General features: G+C 40.7%; 1 non-coding gene across 1 annotated transcript; it reads right to left on the minus strand.

Moving 5' to 3' along the window:
• Positions 1-8,341: 8,341 nt before the first annotated feature.
• On the minus strand, positions 8,342-8,448 carry LOC145556922 (small nucleolar RNA R71). The gene has a single exon (XR_014092015.1). It is a non-coding gene; the product is annotated as a small nucleolar RNA R71 (small nucleolar RNA).
• Positions 8,449-14,892: the final 6,444 nt, after the last annotated feature.

Genomic DNA, 14,892 nt, shown 5'->3' on the forward strand with positions numbered 1-14,892 from the left:
TGGAAATCCTAGAGGATTTGCTAACAAGGGGAAGCATAGTGTCAACTCTGTATCCTTTTTGCAAGCTCAACTGACCTCTATTTGCCGAAAATTAGATAATTTGAGCACTGCTAATGTAGTCAATGTTTCTGCGATTAATAATAATTCTAATGAGGCTTTCTGTGAAAATTGTGGTATTGTAGGTCATTGAGAGCAGGATTGCAGGAGTTCCGTGGAGCAAGTTAATGCCTTCCAAGCTTATAGGCAGAATAACCCATACTCCAACACTTACAATCCTGGGTATCGAAATCATCCATACCTTTCCTAACGGAGCACTAATGTTCAAAATCCAACACCACAAGAACCACAGGTGCCACAACAACAGTAGCAGAAATATTATCATCCCAATGCTAGCCACAAGAACCAACCACAACAAACCCCCTCATCTTCCGACCCTTCTTTGGCGGAAATTAGAGCAATGTTGGTCAATATGCAAAAGCACATGGAGAGCAGAGATGCGACAATTGATCAAATTCTAGCGCATAATAAAATTGTAGATAATCAAATTGCGCAACTCTCCGCTACTCTACAAGCACGCCAACAGGGAGCCCTACCGGCACAGCCGACTAGGCCTACGGATCAAGCATTTGCAATTACTCTAAGGAGTGGTTCAAACTATGAAGGGCCCTCTTTGCCTAGAGTTGATGAACCTGTTTTATCAAATAATGCTAATCTTGATTCCATTAAACCAAATAATGTAGTTGATAGCCCTGCAGGGCTAAAGGATAATACTAACATATCTAATTCTACATTGCAGGGTACAACTCCAGAGAAGGTGGCTACTCCAGACAAGAATAAGAATGCTCCAAAGCCAATCATCAAACTTCCTTTCCCCAATTATCAATTGAAGACAAATTTGGATAAGCAGTTTGGTAAGTTCCTGGAGGTGGTTACAGATTTGAAGGTAACAGTCCCCTTTACTGAATTAATCACACAAATCCCCTCATATGCAAAATTTATGAAAGAAATGTTGACGAGAAAAAGGTCTATTAGTGAGGTAGAGACAATAGCTTTCACTGCAGAGTGTAGTGCCGTACTTCAAAATAAGTCTCCACCTAAATTAAAAGATCCGGGTAGTTTTTCTATCCCTTGTCATATTGGCAAACTCTTGATTGATAATGCATTATGTGATTTGGGTGCTAGTGTTAGTTTCATGCCATTATCTGTGTGTTCTATATTGAATATGGGTAAGTTAAAAGCTACCAATATAACTCTACAAATGGCCGACCGTTCTTTTAAATACCCCTTAGGTGTTTTAGAGGATGTCCCCGTTAGAGTAGGTAAATTTTATATACCTGTGGATTTTGTTGTTCTTGATATGGCTGAGGATATGCAAGCCCCAATTATTTTGGGTAGACCATTCCTTAACACTGCAGGAGCAGTCATAGATGTAAGAAGTGGTAAGTTAACACTATCAGTAGGGGACGATAAAGTGGTCTTTAATCTGAATAATGCCCCTAAATCTCCATGACTGAGGAGAAATGTTTCAGTGTTAATGAGGTTGTAAATTATTCTAACAAGCCCCAAGCTCTTGAAAAAGATCCCTTGGAGGCGGTATCTTGTGTTGCATCCTTTTCAGATGAGATAGACAAATGGCAGAAGGAAGTCGATGCAATAGAAAGGGCACTTTACAATGTTTGTCTTGGTTTCGAGGATGAACAAGTGGAACCGATCGAGCAAGTTGTGCGAATCGAGCCTACGGTAAGTGTTCCGCCAGATCGAGTTGCAAGTGTTGAACGCAATGACAATTTGAAGCAACATTCGATCGAAGAAGGGTTTTTAGTGCATACCATTGATGATCCCCCAGTCCAAGTCAAGGAGGATCCACCAGATAAGGCGACTTGGAGTCCCACAGGTTATGTCAGGAAGCCGCATCGCAGCCTAAACATCACTAGACCGGGTGAGAAACCACCCGATCAAGCGTTAGGCCAAGGGTCCTAGAAATTGTACTTGGTAAGAAGGTCGTGCGGGACCTAGATAAACCGGCGCTTTGCGGGAGGCAACCCGTATTTCATGCTTTCTAGACTAGTTTTTCCTTTTCCTTATTTTTGAATTTTTTAAAAGAGGCGAGGAGAGTGATATTTCACCAGTTTTAAGTGTTGTTGTACAGGTATGAATTTGACAGGTATAAAGACTTAGAAAAATTTGAAGAAGAAAAGAAATCGGAGAAAAAGGGCTGCTCGGGCCCGATCGGGCGAGGCTCGCCCGATCGGGCGCGCAAGCAACCCAGAAAACAGCAGCAAATTCGCCCGATCGGGCGCGCAAGCAAGGTTGAATTCAGGGACTATTTTCGCCCGATCGGGCAAAGCTTGCCCGATCGGGCGCTTTTTTTGGAAAATCGAGTGAAAAGGAAAAGATATGTCGGGCGAGCAAAGGGCGAAAATTTTGTTTGCGTTCGCGCCTGATCGGGCGCGCAACTTCAGTTCTGGAGATTCACACATTCGCCCGATCGGGCGCGCCATCAGGACGACCCCCTTTTATTTTCTTTTCCCTTCTTTCCTTCCTCACTTTCTCCCTATCTCATCTTCCTCATTTCACTTTCTCTCTCTAAAACCTCCATTTTCAAACCTTCAACCTACACTTAAATTCAAGATCTCCTCCAATTCTTCCATCCAAACTCAAAATTTTTTACATATTTCTAATCCTCTCACCTTTCTCTACAATATATACCCAATTTCTACCATTTTCTTTCAAATTTTTCTAAACCCTAAGAGAGAGAAACCACTCAATTCCTAGAAATTACACCATCAATGGATTTCAAGAGGTCACGAACGGTGAGGGGTGAAGGCTCAAGGAACCAAGAGGCGAGAATTGACCTGGCCTTGCAAATTCCGGGATGGGAGAGGGTGGTCATCACCACCCAAGAGCAAAAACAAAGGATGCTTAACCTCATTACGAGGCAGGTAATTCCCACTCGCTTCATTCATCACCCTACTCTTATTAGACTAGGTATTGATAAGCATGTAGAAAAATTATTTAAAGGAGTTGGCATGAGCGGTTTCTTTGACATGCATTATGATACATATGATTATTTAACCTTAGAATTCGTTTCTAGTTTTAATGTCATAAAATCAAATGCCTTAATTTCTCATGTTCAATTTCGGTTATTCAATAATAATATTAGATTGACTTTGAAAGAGTTTGGTAAAATTTTTGAGTTGAAATCGGATAGGCCTCTTGAACCACCCCAAGACAACATTGCCGTTGTCTATCAATCCCTTACAGGGGATCCTAACTTGAACCTTCAACACGCTAAAGGTACTTGGATACAACATCCCGTGCCAAAGATTTGGCAACGGTTTATTGGCCTTACCATTTTTGGTAGGCATGAACCCGCCAATGTTAGGCGGGATGAGCTTGAATTACTAGGTTCATACATGGTCCCTAGGAGTGAAAAGCTCAATATAGTCCACAAAATGGCCAACCACTTCCAACGGGTGGCCAATGCAGCCGAGGCGGGTTGGTCTAGGGTACCCATTTACTTTGGTGGCCTAGTTACACATATAGCGGTCAAACACCTTAGCTTTGTCCCTAACGATGATGGTAAGGTAGCCGGACCAACTCTTATGGACCTACCCTATCTAGGTAGCCTTAATTGGGTTAATGTCATAGGAGGGGATACTTGGTGGGTGATACAACGGGAATCGGGTAGGAGGGATAATGCTTTCACTTTACCCCACCCCACCTTGACCAAATTTGAGAAGGGGAAGCCTTCTTACACTTTTGCACTTCACGGTCAAGGTGAGGTGCAACCACCTCACCCTTCACCCCAACCCCATCAATCACCAATTGACCACTCACCTCCTCACCATTCACCACACTATCCACCACCTCCACCCTTTACATTCGATATCCCCACTTCCTCTACCAAATACAACATAGACCCTAACGCCCCTTATGACTTCTCGGCTTTTAGGAGCCAATTGGATAGGATTGAGACGGGGCAAGGGAGAGTTGAGGGTTTGGTTAGGGATTTTGATGCTAGAGTAGGGTCTCTAGATAGAAGGGTAGGCCATGTGGAGAGGAGCCTAGGGAGGGGTTTATACCCCATGTATGATGACTACGCCCGTCGGGGGGCTATTCCCCCCGATTCACTTGTCCCTGATTGGTTCCAATATCCGCAGGGTGGATATACGAACCCAAGTGCCTTTGGTACCTACGTCGACTACTCATCGGTCCATGGTTATGGGACCGTTGTACCTTTTGGTGGGCTTGGGGGGAATGTGGACCCTAACTACTATGCTGGTGGTTCGGGGTATGGAGGTGGTGGCTCTAGCCATGGAGGTGGTGGTTCTGGCCACGGCGGGGTCTATTCGAGGATGGATGAGGATGAGGAGTAGGCTACTCTCCCAAGTCAATGAGGGCATTGCTTGATTTGGCTTGGGGGCCTTTTCTCTCTTTATTTACTTTCTAGTATAGCTTTTATTTGCTTTCCTAGTGTAGTTTTTATTGCTTTCTTATATAAAAAAAATACAAAAAAATTGAAAAATAAAAAAATTCAAAAATATGTTCCAATGAATTATAAATTATGCTTCCCTGTGCCCCATACTTAAGAAAATTTGTTTTGATTCTTGGTATTTGATGATAGGCATTGTGGATTAGTTGATCATGATTTGATTTTTGATTGCCTTGAAACCTTAACATGCGTCAATTTTGTCCAACTACTTGTGAATATAGTGCTTGACTAGTTGATTTGGTTAGGAAATGTGTGATAGTTCCATAATTCTTGGTATGTCAATGAATTTTAGTATTGATTTGCAACTATGAGTAGTGTTCATGACTTATTATTATGCACATGAGGAGGACGAAGGCGTTCATTCTTTTAGGTAGCCTTCAGAGTATTTAGATACATTTGTTCCCTTCTTGTTACCCATGTTGTTGCTTGTGTCCTTTTATTGTTTATTTAGCCACATTACAAGCCTATATGAGCCCCATTGGTTACTAGTCCCAAGCTTGGCTTGGGGGAGCTATTAGTTGGTGAGGTGAGGGAGTTGTGGTGTGCATATTATTTGCACAATGTGGGAATAAAAGAAGAGTTATTGTTCTTTGATTTTTGATTGGAAAATATTGATGTTGTGTTTCAAAGTTGAAAATTCCAATATGAAATAAAAAGAAACAAAGAGCAAAAGAAAAAAATTAATGCTCAAATGTTCTATTTGAAGGTTGTTCTAAAAAAAAAAGAGGAAAAAATTCAAGTTTGAATAAAAAAGAAAAAAAGAATGAGTTCAAAGTTTGTTTTTCACTTAAAGTTCTACATTATCATATTTTTATGAGTGATTGATGTGAGTGTTGGGATTGTTTATTTTGTTTGGAGTATATTTGGTGGATTGTTGTTTGGAGTTGGTTTTATTGGAGATGTGTATGATCATTATTTTTGATCATGGGTTTATTAGGATTTGGCTCCCTTAATGCGTAGCTTTTCTCTCACATAATCCAAAATTTATCCTACCTTTACCCTAGCCTTACATTACAAGCTTAAAAGACCTTCCGACCTTGTGCATAGAAGTTATGTAAATGTGAAAGTGTTGTTTTTCAATGCAAGTTATGACTTGGCATATTTCGAGTCGACTAGTAGGTTAAGCGTTCATTGTTTTATACACACGAGAGTGTGAGTTGGGAGGGCATTGTTCACATAAAGGGGTTGGATGGAGAGCGATCGAGTACATTCTTTACTCGCCACAAAAATGAGAGTTGAGTGTGTGAGCACTAGTCTTGAATTCTATATGCTCTTGTGGTTTGCTTTATTTGACAATTGTTGGGAAGGAAGGGTGATTAGATGAATAAGATTGATTGATGTTGAAGCATGTTCATTAATTTTACCTTGAATCGTTGGCTTTTGATTTGATTATTGGGGTGAAGTATGATTTATATGTTCATTGATGAGCTCTTTGCTTAGGGACAAACAAAGGTTTGGCTTGGGGGAGTTTTATATGTCCATTTTATATAGTGTTTTACCCCCGTCCCGTGGTCGTTATTAGTAGTGTTTTTGGCTCTTTCGGGCCACTTTTATTACTAATTTGTGTGTTCTAGTGTTTTCGTAGTTTTAGTTGTATTTTATAGGAAATTGCACTCTTGGAGCATTTTCCCGGGCTTTTTTGGATCGACTACGGAAGCTAGAAGGGCACGACCACTTTTGGAGCCCAAGACCAGTGAGAGCCGGTGATTAAGGGCTTGGTAATCGGGATACCGAGGTATATGGACCGAGTGATCAAGACCCTAAGTGGATATCCGGATTGGGCTGAAGAAATAAGCCCAATCGAAGCTCCGAGCCTCGAGGTGAAGCAAGGGCCCGATCGGGCAGCTTAGCTCGGTCGGGCAAGGCGCACAAGTTGTGTGCTGGTGCGTGGCCAAAGGCGCGCCCGATCGGGTGAGCTGCTAGCTCGATCGGGCGCGGCTGTGAGAAGAGCAGTGCGAGAAAAAAGACGCGCCCGATCGGGCGGCCTCTAGCCCGATCGGGCGCGTGTTTCTGGAAAGGCTCTTTTGTCGAGCAATTAGTTTCTAATAAGGAGTTGTTTTAGTTTTGTTTTAAGTAAGTTTTTAGGACGATTTTTTTGCACTTACCTTCTTTCTTAGACTTTCTCTCTCTACTTAGTTCTCTCTCTCTCTTAATCTCTCTCAAAACCTTTGTTCTTAATTCTACTCTTAATTCAAGATTTATTTTGGTAACGATTTCTCTTCCCTTAATCTTAGTTGTTTATTTTATTCCTTTCATCATGATTTATTTTATTACCTTGATTAGTTTAGTTTTTAATATGTGTGAGTAGTTTAATTTCTAGGGTTTATGGGGATCTAATAAATAATATGAAGGGGTAAATTATTGTTGTTGATTATCAATGCTAGATTAATTTCCTATTGATTCATTTAATGCTCTGTGACTAGATTAGGCCTATCTTTTATGCATGAGTTTGACAATATTGATTCAAGAATCGAGAGATGAGAATTAATGTTTAGGTCTAGTTTCAATAGGCAAGTTAATTTATAAATGGTTAAGTCAAGATTCGAGATATGAGATTTAATACCGGTAAATTAATTGTGTGATTGTAATACGTAGCGAGAGCCCTTTACAATTTGGTTAATTGATTCATTGATGATTAACTATTATTGATTATTGGTATTGCATGATAATTTCTTATTGGATTGTTTTAATGTTTTACAATTGCGGCTTGTAAAAGTATAGCAATATTAAATTGATGAATCGAGCAGATGTTAATTTGATATTAAAGACTATTTTCAATAACAACTTAGATCTAGTAAATTGCGAGAGCCTGTTAGATCTATGTTGATTAATAAATTGCGAGAGCATGTTAATCATGTTATTTATGCAATGTCAATGATTGATTACTATGTTTTACCCCGGAGTATTATTTATTGGTGAACCTATGCCCTAGATCCTTTCATATATTGTTTTCTTCTTATTCTCAACCTTAGTAGTTTAGTTTCTTACTTAATTATAAATATTGGTTACTTAAATAATTTAGATTATATTAATTAATTAGGAGTAAAAAGACTTGTTTCCCTGTGGAGATCGACCCTACTTCCCTATCTACTTTAGTTAGAGGACTTAGGAATTATTTTTGATTAGGGGATACGACTTTACCCTGTCAAAACTTGGCGCCGTTGCCGGGGAAACGGTTTTATTTTTATTTCTGATTGTTTTGTAGTCTAGATTATTTCCTTCTTTTTGTCTCAGAGAGCGTTAGTTCTCTGAGACAAATCTCATATTTGCTTCTAGTTTTTGTTTATGCCCAGGTGTTCCAGATCAGGTTAAATCCCATTCGATCCTGAGATCGAACATTCCTTCCATAGACAGAAAAACTTCTACAAGCAAATCCTGGCGGATTTTGGTGATAATAACAATAATCACCGCGATCCTCCAACTGATTCTAGCGATTTAGAGGCATCATCAGACGCAGAATCAGAGATGACGGCTCCAAAGAAGCTTAGTGATTATTCACAACCAAAGCTTACGTATTTTCCACATCTCACCCCTACTCCGGCTCTTGATGGGGTTTAATTTGAAATTAAACCTCAATTTATAACGATGATAGAGAGGAAGCAATTAAGTGGAGCCAAGGGTGAAGACCCAAATCTTCACATTGCCGACTATTGTCAATATTGCAACACCATCAGGCAAGCCGGGGTCACTCAAGACCAAATTAGGGAGATTCTCTTTCCATTCTCTTTAACTGGAAAAGCTAAATTGTGGTTTAATGGCTTAAATAGAACTACACTTGGTATAACTGACTGGGAAACTCTTGTTTTGAATTTCTATAACAAGTATTATCCTGCAGAGAGAACAACAGTACTACGGAATGCGATTCAGAACTTTGCCCAAGAAGCCGATGAGTCTTTATATGAGGCTTGGGAGAGGTTCAAGGACTTACAACGAGAATGCCCTCACCATAATTTAGCGCAATGGCAGTTGATTCAAGCCTTTTATAACGGCATTGGAAATTCTTCTAGAATAATTTTAGACTCTGCAGCTAGTGGGAGATTTATGAATCTTAATGTTGATGATGCAGGTCAGGTTATTGAAAATATGGCGATACACAATTCCCAATATGGGAATCCCAGAGGATTTGCTAACAAGGGGAAGCATAGTGTCGACTCTGTATCCTTTTTGCAAGCTCAATTGACCTCTATTTGCCAAAAATTAGATAATCTGAGCACTGCTAATGTATTCAATGTTTCTGTGATTAATAATAATTCTAATGAGGCTTTCTGTGAAAATTGTGGTATTGTAGGTCATTGGGAGCAGAATTGCAGGAGTTCCGTGGAGCAAGTTAATGCCTTCCAAGCTTATAGGCAGAATAACCCATATTCCAACACTTACAATCCTGGGTATCGAAATCATCCATACCTTTCCTACCGAAGCACTAATGCTCAAAATCCACCACCACAAGAACCACAGGTGCCACAGCAGCAGCAGCAGAAATATTATCATCCCAATGCTAGCCAGAAGAACCAACCACAACAAACCCTCTCATCTTCCGACCCTTCTTTGGCGGAAATTAAAGCAATGTTGGTCAATATGCAAAAGCACATGGAGAGCAGAGATGCGACAATTGATCAAATTCTAGCGCATAATAAAATTGTAGATAATCAAATTGCGCAACTCTCCGCTACTCTACAAGCACGCCAACAGGGAGCCCTGCCGACACAGCCGACTAGGCCTACGGATCAAGCATTTGCAATTACTCTAAGGAGTGGTTCAAACTATGAAGGGCCCTCTGTGCCCAGGGTTAATGAACCTGTTTTATCAAATAATGCTAATCTTGATTCCATTAAACCAAACAATGTAGTTGATAGCCCTGCAGGGCTAAAAGATAATACTAACATATCTAATTCTACATTGCAGGGTACAACTCTAGAGAAGGTGGCTACTCCAGACAAGAATAAGAATGATCCAAAGCCAATCATCAAACTTCCTTTCCCCAATCGTCAATTGAAGATTAACTTGGATAAGTAGTTTGGTAAGTTCCTGGAGGTGGTTAAAGATTTGAAGGTAACAGTCCCCTTTACTGAATTAATCACACAAATCCCCTCATATGAAAAATTTATGAAAGAAATTTTGACGAGAAAAAGGTCTATTAGTGAGGTAGAGACAATAGCTTTCACTGCAGAGTGTAGTGCCGTACTTCAAAATAAGTCTCCATCTAAATTAAAAGATCCGGGTAGTTTTTCTATCCCTTGTCATATTGGCAAACTCTTTATTGATAATGCATTATGTGATTTGGGTGCTAGTGTTAGCGTCATGCCATTATCTGTGTGTTCTAAGTTGAATATGGGTAAGTTAAAAGCTACCAATATAACTCTACAAATGGCCGACCGTTCTTTTAAATACCCCTTAGGTGTTTTAGAGGATGTCCCCGTTAGAGTAGGTAAATTTTATATACCTGTGGATTTTGTTGTTCTTGATATGGCTGAGGATATGCAAACCCCGATTATTTTGAGTAGACCATTCCTTAACACTGCAGGAGCAGTCATAGATGTAAGAAGTGGTAAGTTAACACTATCAGTAGGGGACGATAAAGTGGTCTTTAATCTGAATAATGCCCCTAAAAGCTCCATGACTGAGGAGAAATGTTTCAGTGTTAATGTGGTTGTAAATTATTCTAACAAGCCCCAAGCTCTTGAAAAAGATCCCTTGGAGGCGGTATCTTGTGTTGCATCCTTTTCAGATGAGATAGACAAATGGCAGAAGGAAGTCGATGCAATAGAAAGGGCACTTTACAATGTTGGTCTTGGTTTCGAGGATGAACAAGTGGAACCGATCGAGCAAGTTGTGCGAATCGAGCCTACGGTAAGTGTTCCGCCAGATCGAGTTGCAAGTGTTGAACGCAATGACAATTTGAAGCAACATTTGATCGAAGAAGGGTTTTTAGTGCATAGCATTGAAGATCCCCCAGTCCAAGTCAAGGAGGATCTACCAGATAAGATGACTTGGCGTCCCACAGGTTATGTCAGGAAGCCACATCGCAGCCTAAACATCACTAGACCGGGTGAGAAACCACCCGATTAAGCGTTAGGCCAAGGGTCCTAGAAATTGTACTTGGTAAGAAGGTCGTGCGGGACCTAGATAAACCAACGCTTTGCGGGAGGCAACCCGTATTTCATGCTTTCTAGACTAGTTTTTCCTTTTCCTTATTTTTGAATTTTTTAAAAGAGGCGAGGAGAGTGATATTTCACCAGTTTTAAGTGTTGTTGTACAGGTATGAATTTGACAGGTATAAAGACGTAGAAAAATTTGAAGAAGAAAAGAAATCGGAGAAAAAGGGCTGCTCGGGCCCGATCGGGCGCGCAGGCAACCCTGAAATCAGCAGCAAATTCGCCCGATCGGGCAAAACAGCCCGATCGGGCGCGCAAGCAAGGTTGAATTCAGGGACTATTTTCGCCCGATCGGGCAAAGCTTGCCCGATCGGGCGCTTTTTCTGGAAAATCGAGTGAAAAGGAAAAGATATGTCGGGCGAAGCTCGCCTGATCGGGCGAGCAAAGGGCAAAAATTTTGTTCGCGTTCGCGCTCGATCGGGCGGAGCTCGCCCGATCGGGCGCACAACTTCAGTTTTGGAGATTCACACATTCGCCCGATCGGGCGAGGCTCGCCTGATCGGGCGCGCCATCAGGACGACCCCCTTTTATTTTCTTTTCCCTTCTTTCCTTCCTCACTTTCTCCCTATCTCATCTTCCTCATTTCACTTTCTCTCTCTAAAACCTCCATTTTCAAACCTTCAACCTACACTTTAATTCAAGATCTCCTCCAATTCTTCCATCCAAACTCAAAATTTTTTACATATTTCTAATCCTCTCACCTTTCTCTACAATCTATACCCAATTTCTACCATTTTCTCTCAAATTTTTCTAAACCCTAAGAGAAAGAAACCACTCAATTCCTATAAATTACGCCATCAATGGCTTTCAAGAGGTCACGAACGGTGAGGGGTGAAGGCTCAAGGAACCAAGAGGCGAGAATTGACCCGGCCTTGCAAATTCCGGGATGGGAGAGGGTGGTCATCACCACCCAAGAGCAAAAACAAAGGATGCTTAACCTCATTACGAGGCAGGTAATTCCCACTCGCTTCATTCATCACCCTACTCTTATTAGACTAGGTATTGATAAGCATGTAGAAAAATTATTTAAAGGAATTGGCATGAGCGGTTTCTTTGACATGCATTACGATACATATGATTATTTAACCATAGAATTCGTTTCTAGTTTTAATGTCATAAAATCAGATGCCTTAATTTCTCATGTTCAATTTCGGTTATTCAATAATGATATTAGATTGACTTTGAAAGAGTTTGGTAAAATTTTTGAGTTGAAATCGGATAGGCCTCTTGAACCACCCCAAGACAACATTGTCGTTGTCTATCAATCCCTTACGGGGGATCCTAACTTGAACCTTCAACACGCTAAAGGCACTTGGATACAACATCCCGTGCTAAAGATTTGGCAACGGTTTGTTGGCCTTACCATTTTTGGTAGGCATGAACCCGCCAATGTTAGGCGGGATGAGCTTGAATTACTAGGGTCATACATGGTCTCTAGGAGTGAAAAGCTCAATATAGTCCACAAAATGGCCAACCACTTCCAACGGGTGGCCAATGCGGTCGAGGCGGGTAGGTCTAGAGTACCCATTTACTTTGGTGGCCTAGTTACACATATAGCGGTCAAATACCTTAGCTTTGTCCCTAACGATGATGGTAAGGTAGCCGGCCCAACTCTTATGGACCTACCCTATCTAGGTAGCCTTAATTGGGTTAATGTCATAGGAGGGGATACTTGGTGGGTGATACAACGGGAATCGGGTAGGAGGGATAATGCTTTCACTTTACCCCACCCCACCTTGACCAAATTTGAGAAGGGGAAGCCTTCTTACACTTTTGCACTTCACGGTCAAGGTGAGGTGCAACCACCTCACCCTTCACCCCAACCCCATCAATCACCAATTGACCACTCACCTCCTCACCATTCACCACACTATCCACCACCTCCACCCTTTACATTCGATATCCCTACTTCCTCTACCAACTACAACATAGACCCTAACGCCCCTTATGACTTCTCGGCTTTTAGGAGCCAATTGGATAGGATTGAGACGGGGCAAGGGAGAGTTGAGGGTTTGGTTAGGGATTTTGATGCTAGAGTAGGGTCTCTAGATAGAAGGGTTGGCCATGTTGAGAGGAACCTAGGGAAGGGTTTATACCCCATGTATGATGACTACGCCCGTCGGGGGGCTATTCCCCCCGATTCACTTGTCCCTGATTGGTTCCAATATCCGCAGGGTGGATATACGAACCCAAGTGCCTTTGGTACCTACGTCGACTACTCATCGGTCCATGGTTATGGGACCGATGTACCTTTTGGTGGGCTTGGGGGGAATGTGGACCCTAACTACTATGCTGGTGGTTCGGGGTATGGAGGTGGTGGCTCTAGCCATGGAGGTGGTGGTTCCGGCCACGGCGGGGTCTATTCGAGGATGGATGAGGATGAGGAGTAGGCTACTCTCCCAAGTCAATGAGGGCATTGCTTGATTTGGCTTGGGGGCCTTTTCTCTCTTTATTTGCTTTCTAGTATAGCTTTTATTTGCTTTCCTAGTATAGTTTTTATTGCTTTCTTATATAAAAAAAATACAAAAAAATTGAAAAATAAAAAAATTCAAAAATATGTTCCAATGAATTATAAATTATGCTTCCCTGTGCCCCATACTTAAGAAAATTTGTTTTGATTCTTGGTATTTGATGATAGGCATTGTGGATTAGTTGATCATGATTTGATGTTTGATTGCCTTGAAACCTTAACATGCGTCAATTTTGTCCAACTACTTGTGAATATAGTGCTTGACTAGTTGATTTGGTTAGGAAATGTGTGATAGTTCCATAATTCTTGGTATGTCAATGAATTTTAGTATTGATTTGCAACTATGAGTAGTGTTTCATGACTTATTATTATGCACATGAGGAGGACGAAGGCGTTCATTCTTTTAGGTAGCCTTCAGAGTATTTAGATACATTTGTTCCCTTCTTGTTACCCATGTTGTTGCTTGTGCCCTTTTATTGTTTATTTAGCCACATTACAAGCCTATATGAGCCCCATTGGTTACTAGTCCCAAGCTTGGCTTGGGGGAGCTATTAGTTGGTGAGGTGAGGGAGTTGTGGTGTGCATATTATTTGCACAATGTGGGAATAAAAGAAGAGTTATTGTTCTTTGATTTTTGATTGGAAAATATTGATGTTGTGTTTCAAAGTTGAAAATTCCAATATGAAATAAAAAGAAACAAAGAGCAAAAGAAAAAAATTAATGCTCAAATGTTCTATTTGAAGGTTGTTCTAAAAAAAAAAAAGAGGAAAAAATTCAAGTTTGAAAAAAAAAGAAAAAAAGAATGAGTTCAAAGTTTGTTTTTCACTCAAAGTTCTACATTATCATATTTTTATGAGTGATTGATGTGAGTGTTGGGATTGTTTATTTTGTTTGGAGTATATTTGGTGGATTGTTGTTTGGAGTTGGTTATGTTGGAGATGTGTATGATCATTATTTTTGATCATGGGTTTATTAGGATTTGGCTCCCTTAATGCATAGCTTTTCTCTCACATAATCCCAAATTTATCCTACCTTTACCCTAGCCTTACATTACAAGCTTAAAAGACCTTCCGACCTTGTGCATAGAAGTTATGTAAATGTGAAAGTGTTGTTTTTCAATGCAAGTTATGACTTGGCATATTTCGAGTCGACTAGTAGGTTGAGCGTTCATTGTTTTATACACACGAGAGTGTGAGTTGGGAGGGCATTGTTCACATAAAGGGGTTGGATGGAGAGCGATCGAGTACATTCTTTACTCGCCACAAAAATGAGAGTTGAGTGTGTGAGCACTAGTCTTGAATTCTATATGCTCTTATGGTTTGCTTTATTTGACAATTGTTGGGAAGGAAGGGTGATTAGATGAATAAGATTGATTGATGTTGAAGCATGTTCATTTATTTTACCTTGAATCGTTGGCTTTTGATTTGATTATTGGGGTGAAGTATGATTTATATGTTCATTGATGAGCTCTTTTCTTAGGGACAAGCAAAGGTTTGGCTTGGGGTAGTTTTATATGTCCATTTTATATAGTGTTTTACCCCCGTCCCGTGGTCGTTATTAGTAGTGTTTTTGGCTCTTTCGGGCCACTTTTATTACTAATTTGTGTGTTCTAGTGTTTTCGTAGTTTTAGTTGTATTTTACAGGAAATTGCACTCTTGGAGCATTTTCCCGGGCTTTATTGGATCAACTACGGAAGCTAGAAGGGCACGACCACTTTTGGAGCCCATGACCGGTGAGAGCCGGTGATTAAGGGCTTGGTAATCGGGATACCGAGG

Source organism: Chenopodium album, chromosome 8, assembly GCF_948465745.1.
Source record: "Chenopodium album chromosome 8, dcCheAlbu1.1, whole genome shotgun sequence".
NCBI classification, from domain to species: Eukaryota; Viridiplantae; Streptophyta; class Magnoliopsida; order Caryophyllales; family Amaranthaceae; genus Chenopodium; species Chenopodium album.